Here is an 18,497-nt window from a genome sequence, read left to right as displayed (position 1 = left end):
TTTGTGCATACAGACAAGGTGATGTAGCATGGCATAAAGGTTTTATTGGTGTGAGTTTTTTGTGTGACTGCGCTACTCCTGATCAGTGAAATCAGCATAGATTTTGCCTAGCGTGGCAAGATTTGAATTTAATGGATAGATGTCAATTGCAGCTGACACACTGAAATTGGAGTGTGGGGCGTGGGAATACTGATTGGTAACCATGGGCAGGAGTGCAGCCTCTTCCCTTTGCATCTGCAGGAATCAGGTGTCACTGGCCCTGCTGTAGGTCAGTGAACCCTCTGCAGCCCTGCTATCATGGGCTCACTCCTGTGACAGCTGGGCTGCATAGGGCTCCCTACACCTAACCCCTGCAGGTGAAAGAGAAGTCTGTGGTCCTGGTGGGGCAGAGCAGAGATGCTCAGCCAGGACTGCAAGAAGGAGGACGGAAGCCACCTTGCTGTTGAATGGCTCCTCCCTGGGCAGGGATCAGTGCTAGGCCTGACATTCAACCCTTTTTCACCAGTGATCTGGAAGTAAATATAAAATCATTGGTGATTAAAATTAGCTATTTGTGGATAACTCAAAAATTGGAAGAATAGCAAAGAATGATGATGATGGGGCCCATTCAAACAAAATGCATTTAATACAACCAAATGCAAAGTCCTACATCTGGGAATGCAGGCCCTACAGAATGGGGACTGTATTCTGGAAAGAATACTGAACGAAGTGACTTGATTACATTGTATAAGTACCTTAAAGGGGAGAAAATACCAAGGTACTTACAGGGCTCTTTAATCTAGCAGCTAAAGGCAGAGCAAGAACCAATGGTTGGAAGCTGATGCCAGACCAATTCAAATTTGAAATATAGCGCACATTTTTAAAGGTGAGTGTGATTAACTGTTGAAGCAAACTAGCAAGGGAAGTGGTGGATTCTCCATCTCCTCAATGTCTTCAAATCAAGACAGGATGCCTGTGTGGAAGATATGCTTTTAACCAAACAGAATTATTGGGCTCGATACAGGGGCAACTGGGTAAAATTGAATGCCCTGTGTCATTTAATGGCCTGAGATCAGACTAGATGAGCTAATGGCCCTTTCTAGCCTTAAACTCTTTGAATCTATGAAACAAGGATTTTTAGAGGCCTGTAAATTGGCCAGATTTGGGTGGACTTTCACAGGGACAGCCAAAGGCAACTCTAACCCCAGGGTGGCACCTTGCAAAATTTCAAGCCCCTGCTCCAAAGCTTGGAGTTGCTAGAGCTTCTTAGTGAAATGATTGTTGCCAACATTAAAAAGATTCTTACAATGTATTTTTTCCTAACCTTGTTTTTAGAAAAGGCGGAACTTTTTTTCTTCTTAAATGTGAGGGGGAAAAAAAATCATCAACTTGAGGCAGATACTTGGCATGGAAGGTTCTAGCATGAATGGTAAAGTTGGGGAATGTTATGAGCAACTGAAAACTGGGTCTTCTAATGGTAGGTGTTAGGCAAGTTTAACTATGGGCATTGCTGTCAGTTTCCTCTCTAATTCCTATCTTTAAAAAAAAATTAGTATGGAGTGTGTGAGAGAGTTGTACCTCATCTGTGCTGATGAACCCACATTCCACTTCTTTGATGTCTCTCTCTTGATCTGACTTACCTTCTATGGCTCACCATGCAGGGGAGTAGCTCCAATGAGCCTCAGGAGGTTTGTCAGCATGAGCCTCCTGCTGGTGAACCTATCACTGCCAGTCGTCTTTCTGGGGAGGAGAAAACAGATGGGATTTTCAATAGTGCCTAAATGAGTTAGAAGCACAAATGCTGTTGAAAGTCAATGACACATGTGCTCCTAATTCTCATAGGCATTTTTGAAAATCCCACAGATTAATGTGAATCTTTTACACCCTGGGAAATCCTGTCTTCATAATTCTGGTGTGAGCCAGGGAAACATTTACCACTGGGTAATACCCTTTAATGCTACTAGGAATAAATAAGTAAGTATCCTTTTTATTGATGTAAGAATAGAGCTTTGACTTATAGCTTGCAGTCCATTTGGGAACATAGCATTGTCTTTTTTATGTCTGATCACAGACCTTAATGGGGCCAGTCTCCCTTGTTTTTTGTTATCCTTTCTTTTCCTTAATCATTCCATTTCTTTTCTTCAAGAAATCATAGTGCACCGTTTCCTCATTTAAACTGATTTCTCTACTTTAAAACCTCTCTCTCGTCTTTTTTTCCAAGTCATTTTTGTCACACCCTACTGATTTTTCTTCACTTTCTTTCTCACACCTGCATCCAAAAATTGCTTTCGGTTATCCATGTATGACTCTGGAATAATTCCATTTAAGTAAAGTCACCTAAGCCTATGCCGCATGTTTCTTCATATTTGAAATGGTAATACCAATCCTTGGCCAGATTTGTAAATTTCTAAGCAATCCTTTGATGAAAGACTATAAGTTCTAACTACAATTACGTTTTTGCTGTACAGTATGGTTCCAAGGACCCCATTGTGCTGTACTGAGTAAATGTGTATTTTGACATGCATATTTATTTTAAAATGTGTGTTTAGGCATTTATTTAAAAGTGGATTTGTGATTGATAGTCTGTAATGACTTTTTTAGAAGTCATTAGTGTCTATTGTGTAAATCCTTCTTAGTTTGGAATTTAACGATCCAACAGAAAGAACCGTTATGGTATATTAGGTAAATTTGTCCACGTTCATGCACACTAAATTTATGTTGCTTAGATGTTTCAGGTGTGTGCGCGCGCACACGCATGTGCATGCTCTTAGGAGCAGTGTTAGCCAATGTTTACACCTTCTTACATTATATTCTTATGTTTTAAAAATTTACAGTATGCCAAAAGAAATTAAGTTACATGGACTGCTGTTCTCGGTTTTTAAATCCAAGCTATTTTCAGTGCTAAAAGTATTGACAAGTTCAGGCTGCAGTGAATTTATGTGGTAGTTTCCTAACACTCTGAAAACAAGGGATTTATACTGACACAATGACAGACTAAACTGTACTAGGGTGAATGAGAATGCTATGATGCACCGATTGCCTGGGAGTGTTAAGTAAAAGGGGTGAAAGTATTGTTTTGAAACTGGGTCTGTGGTGAATTACCTTCCTTAAACTGAATGCGTAGCTGAGTCTAGGAGGGTTTGTAGACAGGATAAATGAGCAAGTCTAAATGCTCATGCTGTCAATAATCCCAAGACTTCTTGCAATCTTTGTAAAAGCTTAACATAAATTACATTGTTATAGTATTTATCACAAGTCTAATGTGTTACTGACAGTTGACAGAAAAACATCAAAGTAAAATTGCAAATTGACTCATAAATCAATGACCACAGCCTTGGTGCAAGGTTGAAATAATAGAATAATGACATATTTCTTATGGTTCTGATGTGACTTGCATATCTGATGCAACTGTGAAAATGTTATTTAGGTTTTCATGGCGTGGTGGGTGCGTGTTCTGAAATGGGAGACTGTCAATGAATCCTTTATGCATTCAAGCCAAAAATAAACATGCCTTTCAGCATTTCAACATATTTTATTTTCATATGCAATTTATTATTTAGTTTCAGTATTTTTAATATGGTTATATAGTGACATTTTATTATTCATATTAAGGTGATGAAGCTTTTCTTTTCTGAATTGTGAAAGGTCTTTGTATTGTATGCCAATGAACTCTATTGGGGATCATTTAGAAGTAAAAGCCTCTCTTTTGGCTAAGGATATAGTTTTTGTAAATTATTTTTCAGCTGTGACTTCAGTTTCCAGGAGCATGCTCAGTGTCTGCTTAAGTGCTTGGGCCTGAGCAGTTCTGACCACACTAAGGCCCCAATCTGGCCATCATTTATGCAAATACTTAACTTTACACGTTTGAGTTGCCCCTTTGAAGTTGGAATTAGTAACATGCATAAAGTTAAGCACATAGATAAGAACTTTCAGGATAAAATGATGGCATGTGTCAGACAATGTCTAGTAAAGAATTGGTTATGTATTGGCATAAAATATAAGAACAAATAATTTCTGCTAAAAGAAGGGATGTTAATGCCTGCCGAGGCTTTCTGGCCCTGGTTTATCAAGGTATTTAAGCACATGCCTAACTTTAAGCATGTGAGTTGTCCCATTCAGCACAATGAGACTACTTGCATATTTTAAAGTTAAGCATGTGTTTAAGTACTTTACCGAATCGGGCCTCCATTTTTAAACCAGGTATTGTGTGTTATATTGTTCCTCAATCAGCTCCCAAATGTTTCTCTTCTCCTTTTGTATATCTTCTCTCAGATAGTTGTTTGGTTTATTTAAAACAACAACAAAAAAACCCTTCCTCTGACTGTTATATATGACTGTTTCCAACAATTATTTCTGTAATTTTAATGGTTTTCTTCAGGGGAAAATACAATTTGAAATAACTTGAAATCTTGAAAATGAAAAAGTGATTTTTGGGAAATACTTGTAGCCTTAAAACATTACACATTATTAATAAAATATTAACATGTGTGACTCACATGTGAGTCAGAAGTGCTGAAATATGAGAGATAAAATAAGAAGTCAGTAAAAAAAAACCCCAGTCATATTTGACTTGAAATACAACCACAGAAACCCCAGTCATATTTGATTTGAAATACAACCACAGAAATCTTCATTATTCTAGAAAATTTGAAAAATTATGCTATAAACTTCAGAAGCACAGGAGTGGGCATTCCACAATACAAAATGCTCTTGCACAGAGAAGCCTGCACTGGATATACAACATTTACAAGGTTTGTTAGGCTGCCATGTGTTCTTGAATCGAATTGGAGAAATTCATTACAAAAGTTTTTCACATCAACAGTTATTCTTGTCATCAGTGAAAGAGTGTTAATACAAATTCCATAGTCCTGCACTGTGAGGTTGTCCACAGAAGAGAGACAGATACAGCAGTTGGTAAAGCTTTTCAGAAAGTTCTGGGAAAGTAGAAGCTAGAATAAAAGGGAGAGAGGCAATACTGTTGCACCATTATAAAAAAAAATCTCTAATCCCACCAATGTTTATAGCCTCAGCTGTTTTGCCCACTTCTTGTAACTTTGCATTCATGATTACCATGCTTTATTTAGCTAGCTTTTGGCATTAAACATTATTACTACTAGCCAGCATGTAGGTAGCCTGCTCAGTCGCCAGTTAATACAAGATGTTAGTAGATGTAGCTCAGGTTTTTATGTGTTGAAGTATCTAATTGACTATAGCAGGTGAGTGTATACATGTGCCAGGAAATGTACTGTCACATCACTGACTTTTTCCAATAGAATATTGAGACTGTAACTGTTCTGCTAAAGCTATTTGAAGAATTAAGAGAAATTGATGCATACCAAGCCTGTTTCTCCGTTGCTCTATCAGCTATATGGATGAAAACAACAACACTAAATTCCTCTTGGTTCTTGGTGATACTCAATCAGATGAAGATTAGGCAAATGCTTGTACGATGGTCTCATGCTAAGTGCTCTATCCTGTTTAGCTCATATACTAGTTGTTGTGACGCCAAAGTTGCCACTCAAAGCACTACCGAACAATTCCTAAATAAAACCCATACTGTGTCTACAGAACAAAATAAAAACAGAAAATAAAGAATAAGCTGTCAGACTGCCCACCAAGAAATAATGCAGGAAGCATGAAATATTTTTTAGCTGTTGGGACACAATGTGAAAAAATTGCAGTCCTCAGTTTCCTCAGTGTTGAAAACGAGCTGGCATTCAGTCAGAACTGTATACTTCTGTAGCCCTGCAGAACGTTGCCTGTTCAGTGCTATCAGGATTCTAAATCGTGCTGGTATGGCGAGGCCACTCCAAACATTCACTTCTGAGAAGCGTTGCAGCGTTGCTAAAGTGTCTATGCTGATTGTTATTGCAGACTCCCTTGTAATTTTTTATAACCAATAAAGTTTTGAGAATAATTTGTGCCTGTATTTGCTGCAGAGTGAAAGGTTTCAACTCTACCTCTCCAACTTAATTGAATCCCGTGCTCTCAATCCCAGCTGTGTGTTGCCATCCGTGACTCCTGCCTCTCCTTTTTCTCCACTTCTTTCTCTGTACAGGATCTTACTTGGTTTCTTCCAAGAGAAGATTGACTAAATATGATATGACCTTCCCTCTCCCTTTGGCTCACTTTCCCTTCCTGAAACTCTCTCCTCCATCTCCCCTGTCATGGGTGCAGAAGTTTCTTGGCTGCTCTTCTCCTTTAATTCCTCCACTTGCTTCAGTGACTCTATGTTCCATCCCATCCTATCTTCCTCGGACCCACTCTCATCCCCTCCCTGTCATCTGGCTCTTTCCCTCAGAGTACAAACATACTTAATCTCTCCCATCTTAAAATTCATGCTTGGGTCCCCACCCCTTTGTCTCTCCCACTGCTGCCCCATCACCCTTTCCCTTTTATCTCTAAGCTCATTGAATGCACTGTCAGTGGCCATGGTCTGGAGTTCCTCTTTTCCAGTTCCATTCTAGACCCTCTTCAATCCAGCTTTCATCCCTTGTACTCCATTAAAATTGCTCTAATCAAAGTCTCTAATGAGCTCTTCTCTTCTTACCCAAAGCTCTGAACCAGTACTCCATCCTCATCTTCCTTGACCTGTCAGCTGCCTTTGATGCAGTCAACTATAAACATTTCTTAAAAAATATTGTCCTCCTTTTGGGTTCTGTGAGTCTGTCCCCTCCTGGTTCTCTTTCTGCATCTCTAATTACTCTGTCAACTTGTCCTTCAGAGGATCCTCCTCATCCACACTCCAACTTCCTGTGGGGGTTCCTCTGGGCTGTGTCCTTGGCTTCCAGTTAAAACTCTTGTCCAGACTCTCATCACCTTGTTTCTTTGCCCTGCCTTGCTCATATCCATTGCTGCAAAGATTATTCTGCTACCCTATCACTTTGACTGTGTCACCGTCTCTTTGCCTCTCTCATCTGGCTCCCCCTTTTCTGTCATGTCAAATGTAAGCTACTTGTCCTCATTTCCAAGGCCCTTCATGACTTATCCCCATCCTACTTACCTCATTCACTGTTGAAATGTCGACTCCCACCTCTGATCAGCCAGTGATGCCAGAATCCATCACCCACTTGTTAAATTTTTCAAATAAGCACTTTTGTGCTTTTTCTCATGCTGCTATACACACTTGCGAGGAACTCCATGAAAACATGATCACACTGCCAGCACTGACCACAGTTGCAAGAGTGTGCTCTAGAAATTACTTTACTTCAGTTTTCAAATCAGAAAACCCTGTGAGGAAACAAAGTGCAGCAAGAAAATGCAAACCCTAATCCTAAACTGGCACTTTAACCATGCTGGTTCCTAACTGGAATATTTCTTCCAAGAGAAAATATTCTGAGAACATTTAGATTAAAGGGACAGATTTTGAAATGGGATGGCCCTTTCTTTTTAGTGTTTTGAGTCCTTGTAATGTTATCACATTCTATCTTGTGATGAAGTAATGAGTTGTGTTAAAGTAGTTAGTCTCTGCTGGGTAGCTCTGGCAGCTGAGTACATAAGAATAGTTTGCCAGGTGGCTATTGCTAAGTTTGTTCATTGAGAGGTTTCTGTAACTGCCTTAAAGATTATTTTTGGTGCAGTCACTTGGATGGATAAGGCCACCAAAATCCCTCCTGGAATGATTGCTGTCAGGTGGACAGTGCTCCATTTTTTCACTGGGCTGTCTGCCTCATTTTAGAATATGTGAGCTCTGTTCATTGCTGTATGGTTATTTGGCTTTAATAACCGGTTTATAATGGAGGTTGCCACTAGATGGCAGCGGTAATCTCCTCCGTTGAGAGCTTGTAGTTCATTACAGATTACAGGAAAAATATTAAGACATGTTATACTGATGTGAACTAAAATTAAACGAGTACGAGATTTTATTAGAAAGTAAGTCACTAAGGATGAATTCTGCTTTTATGTTAGGCCTGATCCAGAGGTCATTGAAATCAAAGACACATGTTGACTACAGTTAGCTTTGGATCAGGCCTTTGGTGAGCAGGATGATGTGGAAAGGGGAAGCAAGAGAGTAGTAGGCTGTTCTTCTGGTGCTATGGCAATTCTGCAGTTGCAGAGCTGGACTAGTATTAGGTAATTTGCTATCAGGGACTTCATTGCTGTGCTCTCTTGGTTAGTATGCACTAGCTCTCTTATTCCCCTCCTCCCCCACTACTTTCTGTAGCTAGCTAAGGGGGCTGGACATCCACCAGGTGGCCATCCTGTTTCCCTCTGAGTCATATCCTACCTGCTTCGGTAGCTGCTTCTCCTTTCTAGTTGTCTCTCTCTATCTCTAGGGAGAAATTTTGTCCTGCTACTTGGATGCACAGTTTGAGAGAGCACGTTTAAACCTTCTCTCTTCTCCCTGTGCAGAACAGGCCAGGATTTTGCCCTAACTATATTTAGGTGGTAATACACATTTATTTAAAAACTAAACCATCATCCAGAACAATTCCAATAATTAGCAATTCATAGTGCGCTGAGTTTCTATCAGAGTTACCTTCCCCTACCCTAGTGGAGGCATAAGAGAGTGGGTGAAAACATATCTTCAGTTGAGACAACATATGCCATATTTCTTTTTTAAAAGAAATGAAACTTAATGTCAGATGTATGGTACACTCCTTAATTTTTGGGCTTCAACCCATTATAAGACTTCCATCCAGAATAATTTTTTTATCATGCACATCTGGTCTCTGTTTGTTCTGTTTCCTATGGTTTTCTTGGTTTGGTCTTTACTGTTTGAAAGTTTACTCTCTATTAACCTAAATATGTCTGCAACTGTTGTCAGTGACCACTCTATTATGTGAAGAGAAATGCTTATGAAGAATGGACTAGATAAGAAACACAAAGGAGAGTGAACCAGACACTGATAGCTGTGTATTGCTCTTTTTTTTTTTTTTTAAAAAGAGCCCTGCCAGTATAAGAACAGTTCAGAAGTTATTCCTCTGAGACAGCATAAGATGCAATAAAAAAATAATTGTAGTTAGCAGTGCTGTGGTTTAATTCGCTGCTGTTAATGTATCAACTCTATAGAGAATAGATGGAATTTAATTCTGGTTCCGCTAAGTGTGTTGTGGGTATCACTGCAGCACAGCACCTGAGCGAAGAGTCCTCCTGTCATAGCATCATCAGATAATTTGATTTCATTGGTGCTGGGATTATGGGATGCAGCAGTACTGTTTGTCAAGCAGATTTACACATAATTATGAAGAATCTGCAGCTGTTCCATTCGTTATCTTCTTTAGCAGGGGTTGCTTTAATAAGAGATTCATGTTGGTGTCATCATAAAGGTAGGGGAAGAGAAACCAAACAACTTGTTTACAAAAACTTCCCACCACCCCCAAAGCAGCAGGGAACACAATACCATTTACAAATTAGCAGAGAGACCCTTTCTGCCAACATAATCTTTGATTTTACGGCTATCCTCCAGATATGCAGGAGAGTGAAAAATAGACTTCTATTTAAGTTCTGTCTTAGGACCTGACCTTGTGAGAGTCTGATGGCTGCCTCATCTTGCAGGACTTTTCAGGGTTAAAACTGAAATGTGATCAGTGGGCTACAGAAAGATTTCCTTATGTAAGAAACAGGACTTCCTTCCTTTTATAAAAATTCAGCTTTCCAGTGATTAAGAAACTTTTGTCAGGTCAACCTTGTGATAGACTCAGCTGTGTTTGTACAGGGGAGGGGTGTCTCAGTATTTTCATCGTGCTCACCATATATTAACAATTTGAATGTGTTCTTTATGAGACAAGAATTGGACTCTAATTTGAAGTTTGCTGGACACTGGTAGATTATAAATGAACAAAATAATATGAATTATGAGACATGCATGCTAGAACATCTGGTTTTGCTGTGCTCAGAGAAAACGCTCGATCTCTGTGGCCAAGGTTTGTTTTTTCATAATTCATATTCACAATGATTTTTTCCCTTGTGATGAGTAAATAGCTTGTTTTTAGCTGGGGGTGGTGGTGGTGGAAATAAAATGCACTTCAAATGTGTTGACTAGTGTAGAATAGTTTTATGCTTTGTGTAGTATTATATAACAGCTTTTGCCCCACTCAGCTCCCTTTGCTATTGTTTTCTTTTTCCTGAAGGCTTATGTCCCCTTGAAGGGTGATATTCACCCATACAGGGGGGCAATGTGAGGCCTATGCACCATGTTGGTTCCTCTAACATCATATGTTGTGGTTTTATGTTGGCCCTTTGCACAGTGGTGAATTTCACCCTGATTGCCCAAACTCATTCTTAAAATCTATCTTGGTATGTTTAACTTTCTTTTCCTGTGTAGCATCCTGTGGCTGCTGCACAGGAAGACACTAGAAAGTTCTGTGATCTTTCTCCCGTAAACAAGCAAAGGCAGTGTTCTTCAAAGAAAAAATGATTTAGTTTGGGGGGGAGAAATCTGAATGAGTCCTTCCTCATCACAGTTAAGACCCTGTGGTTTGTTGTGGTTTTTTCATCTTAATTGTTACCCATAGGTCTTGTGGGAGGAAATGCAAAAAAGGATGATCTGAGAAATTTATGCTAAGCTGTTTGGAGTCTAACGGGAATCCTGCCCATTTAAAACAAAAACAACCACCTTGGGTTTACTGCTTTGTACTGGGGAATCCTACTCCTGCAGCTAGAAGATGAAGAAGGAAAAAGCTTGATACTCTGTGGTAAAGTTTGTCAGGCACAGGAAGTTGTACCCTCCCCTACTTTTTTACCCCAGTCATCCTCTCCAAATTTGGAGCTGACAGTAAGTGTTTGGATATGCACAAAAGTGTTTTTTCTTCCTTAAAGCATTTTTGCATTGTTGCTTTTAACTTTGGAAGGTTTAATTTTCAGTTTTGTGTGTGTGTGTGTGTGTATGTGTGTATGTACACAAGAGAAACGCACCTCAGAAGTAAAATATGAAAAAATCCTGAGCTGTAGGGTTGGATGAAACAAGAACCTAACATGGAAATTGGCAAGAATGTTTCCCACTAGCAATGGGATTTATTGATTTTTAAAGCTAAAGTGTTTCCCTGGCCTTTGCAAGCTGAGCAGGAAACCCCTTTAGTCTTGAGATTGAGACTCCTTATAGCTGCTTGGATAATTAGATCCACTGGTCTGGGTGGAGATGCCTCCCTGTGGACCCCAGTGGATACAAGTATAGCAACATTTTTCATGTGGCCAGAGGGTACACCCTTTGGATGTGTATTGTGAAATGTTATGTATCTGGTTATACAGTGTATACCTGTACAAATACATTACATTCTCCTAAGTGCTGACCCCTGGGAAAGGTAACTGAGGAATGGCTGCTTGTCTGGAGGAGAAATAACTGTTAGACTCCAAAATGTTGGGGTAACACTGTGATGTTCTGGAGTGCAATCTAGACCAGTGAGGGGCTGTCACCACTTGCCCTCCTACCCTGAGTGGCTCACAATGTTTTGGTGCTGAGCTGTCAAAGTGGGATGTTCACAACCAGCCTACAGGCATGCAGGCTGCACTCTGAGTGTCTGTGTCCTAGACAGCCCTGGTTCAGCAGCTCTGACCTCAGTAGCCTGTCTACAGCCCTGCTCTGGCTTCCACCAGCTTTGAGTACAATTAGCAAAGTGGCCCAAAACATTCAGTCTGAGTTCTCCCCAAATTGTATGTTCTGTAATGTCCAGGCAGTCCAGCCCTCTTCTGGACTGTTCAGAGAAATAAAGTTTCTTTGTTTCTCTAAAGACACAAAAGTACATCACATCTTATTAACTTAACTGTAGTAAATACACCCTTCCACTTAAACACAGCACTGAACTGGCTTACAGTAAAATAAAACAAATTTATTAACAATAGGACATAATGTAAATGATGAGAAGTAAAAGGAATGAAGTTAGAAAGGTTTACAAGCAAATAAAAATGAAACATGAACCTTTAAGTCTAAAACTTAATCTAGCAAGATGATGTTTTCTCACCTATATTCACTTTCCAGATACTTCAACCCATCCTGCCTCTTGGTTGAAGGACCCATCTTTCTCCGCTTACAAGAGTTTTGTTCCCTTGTATCTGTCTAGTAATCGACGGCTTTTGCCTTTGCTTACATCTTCCAAAGTTCCATAACTTTGTCTCAAGACGCAGGATGATCTCATGATGTTTTTACACTCCAGTGAGCTTCCCATCTCCCTGTTCGTTTTCATGTAAATAGGGCTTCCATTGTTCCTGTTCACACCTGTTCCCGCCAGGGCAGGGGGGAGATACCAGGGAAAGGAGGACACTCCGGCCTAAGAATAGTAAACTATGCTTTATTGAAGGAAGGAAGGAAGAATTTACGCTCCAATCTGCGCAGGGAGCCCCTAGGACGTGCGGAGGGGCTGCAGGGGACTCTGGCTGTTCGGGACAGCTGACCAGGCAGGACTCCGCCAGGGAGGAGTCCTCTGTGGTGCTATATTCTCTGCACTTATCTTGGGGTTACATGGGGTCAACAGCTGGTTACATTCTTATATGTATGATTTATGCTTATTACATAAACTAACTTATTTACAGGCAAAAATATGCTGAGCTATGCTACAATATCTTTTGGCAGGGTCTGTCGGACAAAGTTAATTGAAACTGCCTGCATCCTCCGCTTACATCCAGTCACATACTCAGTCCACCACTTAGCTCCTCGCTAATCTTCCGCAGCCTTGCTACAACACCTTACTTAATTTACATAGGAGACAGGTAGGTAGCTGCTGTCTTTCCTGTATGGGAGGGAGGGAACCTATTTGGCCACAGACTTTAAAACTTAGTATCATTAAGTATCCATATTTCTTCATAAAGTGTACATATAGTTTAGGGGGATAAATAGAACATTTCACAATGATATTAACCACCAGTGTTGTTATTAGCTTTCAGAAAAAGACCTCACTGTATACACTTTTATAATACATAGATATTGTATACAATCAGTTGATTCATTTGCTTATCACTTGAGGTTCAGCCCTTTGTCTTTACAGACCAGTAAATCTTTGAAATGGATTACGTCTCAAAGTTATTCAAGTGTGAGAGAGGTAACCTGGAGTCTGGTGGTGGAGGAAGCTTCATATTCTTTCTTCCCCCACTTGAGTTTGCTGAAATGCAAATTGTTCTGTTTTCTGCCATCATCTCCCCTGCTGTCTTGATGGCCCCATTTTACTGCTTATATGTAAATTGAAATAAACACACTTTGCTTTGTTTAGGATAGTCCTGTTGATCAACTCCCCTTACAATACCTGGTTTACATACACTTCAGTCATGATTCCAGCTTATATTCATAACTCTTAACACTCATCACATACATACATACGTACATCACACAAGAATATTAATGATCAGTGGGTTATTTTCAAATGATACCTCACAAGGCATATTTTGTACAAAAGATGAGTACAGGGGCTTAGTTTCACAGTCGCTCTGCTAGGCATCTAGCATAGAGATCAGTATAGAGGCCATTATAAGGTGGGTAAGGATTTGGCTAAAGAGGAGAAGACAACAAGTTCTGCTGAAAGATGAATTCTTAGACTGGAGAGAGGTTACTAGTGGAGTTCCTCAAGGATTGGTCTTGTGACCAATCTTACACAATATTTTAATTAATTACCTTGGCACTAAAAGTAGGAGTGTGCTAATGAAATGTGCTGATTATACAAAGTTGTCAGTTCTCAATACAGAGAAGGACGTAGTATTATACAGGAAGATCTGGATGACCTTGTAGATTGAAGAGACAGAAATGGGATGAAATTCAATAATACAGGCTGATTTTTGAAGGATGATTAGGGGAAGGAGAGTCTATCTTATGAGAGGAGACTGGAAGAACTTGTCTTGTTTAGTGTCTTAAAAAGATGGCTGAGAGAGGAATGATTGCTCTCTAAAAATACATTAGGGGGATAAATACTGGGGAGGGTGAAAGAGCTATTTAAGTTAAAGGCCAGTGTTGACATAAGAACAAATGGATATAAACTGGCCATGAACAAATTCAGGCTGGACATTAGAAGAGGGTTTCTAACCATCAGAAGAATGAGGTTCTGGAACAGCCTCCCAATAGGAGTTATGGGAGCAAACAACTTAATTAGTTTTAAGAGAGAGCTGGACAAATATAGAGTGCAGTGCTATGATGGGGTTCCTTGTGATGGTGGGGGGTAGGGCTCGACAGCTTTGGGGCTCAGTTCAGTTTATGTCTTACGTTCCTAAAGCTCATACTTCAGGGTTTCAGCCAGCCACTGGCAGGGGTCAGGCAAGGATTTCTCCCCCAGTGTATTCTGGGAGGTTTTTTTAATATCCTTCTTCTGCAGCATCAGTGAGGGCCATGGCTGGAGATGGTACACTTGGCAAGGTGGGCTGAGGCTTTGGGATGGCACTGAGCATTCTCTCTGTTAGGTGGTTGGTTGGCTGGTTCTTGGTCACATGCTCATGATCACCATATGTGGGGTCGGGAAGGAATTTTCTCCCAGGTCAGATTGGCAGTGACCTTGGGGTTTTTTAAACCTTCCTCTGAAGTGTGTGGGTTCAGGCCACTTGCCAGTGTTACCTGTGTATATCTTATTTAATGGGAGGCCTCAAGCACTGGTACGCTTCGGTCCCTCCTATTCTCTGCCTGTGGCACATAAGTCTAGCCTCCTGTGGGACTCATTTACTTTGGTCTAATTTCAGTTGTTGGGTTTACTGTGCGGGTGCTGGGTGATGTTGGTGATCTGTGATATAAAGGTCAGACTAGGTGGTCTATTGGTCCCTACTGGCCTTACATGCTGACTCCACTATCTCTGGTTTGACCCACCCACCTTCCCAATTCCAACACATCAACTTTTACTATTCTATAGGCAGTAAAGAACAGGTATGTAGAAGAGGGGTTTCACAGACGCTCTGTAACACAGTGCATCATGAGGACAACCTAATGCATTGCCTACTTGTATATCAGAAGCTGCGAGCAAGTAGGATGCTCCAAGGGAGAGACAGGTTCTGGCTTTTGTGGTGCGAACATCTTAATTGAAAGGAGTTGAAAGCCCACTCATTTCTCATTTCCAACAGTTACGCTGCATATGAAAAAATAATTGTCCATATTCTGTAAATTATAATTGTTATAAGAATTCATATTTATCTGGACACACAAAAACCACCTATGGTGAGAGCAGATTTTGAAAGATATTTACTTAAGGACATAGAGGTAAATGGTAATTGGAATAAAATACAATGTGGTTTTACAAAAGGTAGATCATGCCAGACCAATCTGATCTCCTTCTTTGAGAACATAACTGATTTTTTAGACAAAAGAAATGCAGTAGATCTAATCTACCTGGATTTCAGTAAGGCGTTTGATACAGGTCCACATGGGGAAATTATTAGTAAAATTAGAGATGATGGAGATTAGTATGAGAATTGAAAGGTGGATAAGTAATGGGCTAAAGGGGAGAATATAACGGGTCATGCTGAAAAGTGAACTGTCAGGCTGGAGGGAAGTTTCTAATAGAGTTCTTCAGGAATCAGTCTTGGGTCTAATCTTATTTAAAATTTTCATTCAGGATCTTAGCACAAAAAGTAGGAGTGTGCAAATAAAATCTGTGGGTGACACACAGTTGGGAGGTATTGTCAATAAAGAGGAGAACCAGAATATCATACAAGAAGATCTGGATGACCTTGAAAACTGGCGTAATAGAAATGGGATGAAATTTAATAGTGCTAAGTGCAAGGTCATGCATGTAGGGACTCACAAGAAGAATTTTTGCTATAAGCTGGGGATGTATCAGTTAGACGTGATGGAGGAGGAGAACGACCTGGGACTTTTGTTTCATTACAGGATGACTGTGAACCACCAATGTGATGCAGCTGTGAAAAAAGCTAATGCAATCCAAGGATGCATCAGGTTAGGTATTTCCAGTAGAGACAGGGAAGTGTTAGTACCATCATACAAAGCACTGGTGAGACCTGCTCTGGAATACTGTGTGCAGTTCTGGTCTCCCATGTTTAAGAAAGATAACTTCAGACTGGAACAGGTGCAGAGAAGGGCTATTAGGCTGATCAAAGGAATCGAAACCCTACCTTATGAGAGAAGACACAAGGAGCTTGACTTGTTTAGCCTAACCAAAAGAAGGCTGAGGGGAGATATGATTGTTCTCTATAAATACATCAGAGGGATAAATACCAGGGAGGCAGAGGAGTTATTTAAGTTAAGTGCCAATGTGGACACAAGAACAAATGGCTATAAACTGGCCATCAACAAGTTTAGGCTCGAAATTAGATGGTTTCAGAGTGAAGTTCTGGAACAGCCTTCTAAGGGAGCAGTGGGGGCAACAACGCTAACTGGCTTCAAGACTGAGCTTGATAAGTTTATTAAGGGGATGGTATGATGAGATTGCCTACAATGGCATGTGGCCCATCTGCGACTGGTAGTATCAAATATCCCCAATGGCCAGAGATGGCACTAGATGGGTAGGGGCTCTGAATTACTACAGAGAATTCTTTCCCAGTGTTCTGGCTGGTGGATCTTGCTGACATGCTCAGGGTCTGACTAAATTACCATATTTGGGGTCATGAAGTAATTTTCTCCCAGGTCAGATTGGCAGAGATCTTGGTGGTGTTTCGCCTTCCTCTGCAGCATGGGACAAGGGTCACTTGTGGGTTTAAACTAGTGTAAATGGTGGATTTTCTGTAGCTTGAAGTCTCAAATCACGATTTGAGGACTTTAGTAACTCAGCCAGAGGTTGTGGGTCTATTACAGGAGTGGGTGGGCAGGATTCTTTGGCCTGCAATGTGCAGAGTTCAGACTAGATTATAACAATGATCCTTTCTGGCCTTTTGATTCTGAAATAATGAAAACGTTAAAAGACGTAAGACCAAAGATTATTGCCCAAACCATCCTGGATGGTTTGTGTTGAGGGGGAAGAGAATACATTTTGGAATGATAAATTTGCTAATACTAAACAAACTGAGCAGTGTGCAAAAAGGTCTAGAGGGTAAAATTGTTAACCTGAGTCTTAATGGGTGGAGCAATGTCCACAATGATCCTGTTGTATGTGCTTGTGTGAAAACAGAAGAAGGGAATGTGTTCCTTACAGTAACAATTGATACACCAGAAAATGCACACACAGCAGAGCACTTACAAGAAGTAGCAGTAAAAGCTATAAAAAAAAACTGTGGAAAAAAATTCAAATGTCTAGTACGCAGCTTGGTCACGGACAATGCTGCAAATGTATCCAAGATGAGAAGAAATTATTTAGAAGAGAGTCCCACGCTAACAACATATGGTTGCAGTGCTCATTTGATGCATCTCCTAGCCAAAGACTTCTGTGTTCCAGAAATAAAGGCTAACTTTGTTGAAATTGCAGAATACTTCCATAACCAGAGTTAAATTACAAGCATTAAAAACTTTCTTTGAAACATCATCAGCAAACGTATATTTCTTGAATGGTTCAACCTTAGCTCTGAAATTTATTATAGTTGGCATTATGGAGGGATGATTGCTGGATGTCCATGTCATAGCCAACTCCTCTTCTTCAGCAGTTAAGGTTTGACCCTGGTACCGAGTATTGAGAATATTTGCAAGAAAGTGACCTGGAGATAGTGCTTGTCCCATTTGTTTGTTTTTTTTTAATGCTTGTAATTTAACTCTGTCATTGCATATTTCTCTTATTAAGATCTCACTCAGTTCCTTCCAAATTTCAACAGCGTCAGCAGTAAAACCGCTATTTCCCTGCATTTTGTTCAGGGCTACAGAAATAGGCTTCAGGGTACTCAGCATGTGTTCAACATGTCTCTTAAGCCCAATATTGAGAACTTTGGCTGTGACAGTGCCATCTACTTTTTCACGATTTTGTTCACAAACTGTCATCAGAATAGGCCAGTTCTTGATCTAGTGCTCAAAACAGTCCACTACTGAGTTCCATCGTTCATCTTGTGGGAGAGTTAGCTTGGTTCCTCCCACTTTTTTCAGAGCTACTGCTGCAAAGTGGTGGTTATGGAAGTATTTTGCAATTTCAACAACGTTAGCCTTTATTCCTGGAACACGGAAGTCTTTGGCTAGGAGATGCATCAAATGAGCACTGCAACCGTATGTTGTTAGCTTGGGACTCTCTTCTAAATAATTTCTTCTCATCTTGGATACATTTGCAGCATTGTCCGTGACCAAGCTGCGTACTAGACATTTGAATTTTTTTCCACAGTTCTTTTATAGCTTTTACTGCTGCTACTTGTAAGTGCTCTGCTGTGTGTGCATTTTCTGGTGTATCAATTGTTACTGTAAGGAACACATTCCCTTCTTCTGTTTTCACACAAGCACATACAACAGGATCATTGTGGACATTGCTCCACCCATCAAGACTCAGGTTAAGAATTTTACCCTCTAGACCTTTTTGCACACTGCTCAGTTTCTCTTTCATACACTTTATCCAGCAGCTTGCCTGTGAGATCTGCTTTGTTGTGTGGACTCTATCCTGGTCTTAATGACTGAGCCATGTTAATGAAGTGTGGGTCCTCAATCATACAGAAAGGAGAGTTTTTGTTGCATAAACAAACGGTGCAATTTTTTCATCATTAACCTCTTTTTGTAATCTGCTGGTTCTTATCACAAACGTATCTATGGTTGTTTC

The 18,497-nt window shown here is 40.3% G+C and overlaps 1 protein-coding gene across 5 annotated transcripts in view; it reads left to right on the top strand.

Annotated features, from left to right (window-relative positions):
- INPP4B (inositol polyphosphate-4-phosphatase type II B) overlaps positions 1-18,497 on the top strand; it is a 476,198-nt gene that overhangs the window by 65,123 nt on the left and 392,578 nt on the right. The window lies entirely within an intron of this gene.

Source organism: Natator depressus, chromosome 4 (genome assembly GCF_965152275.1).
Source record: "Natator depressus isolate rNatDep1 chromosome 4, rNatDep2.hap1, whole genome shotgun sequence".
NCBI classification, from domain to species: domain Eukaryota; kingdom Metazoa; phylum Chordata; order Testudines; family Cheloniidae; genus Natator; species Natator depressus.
Note: the sequence above shows the minus strand (reverse complement) of the source record. Positions and strands in the feature narration are given on the sequence as shown.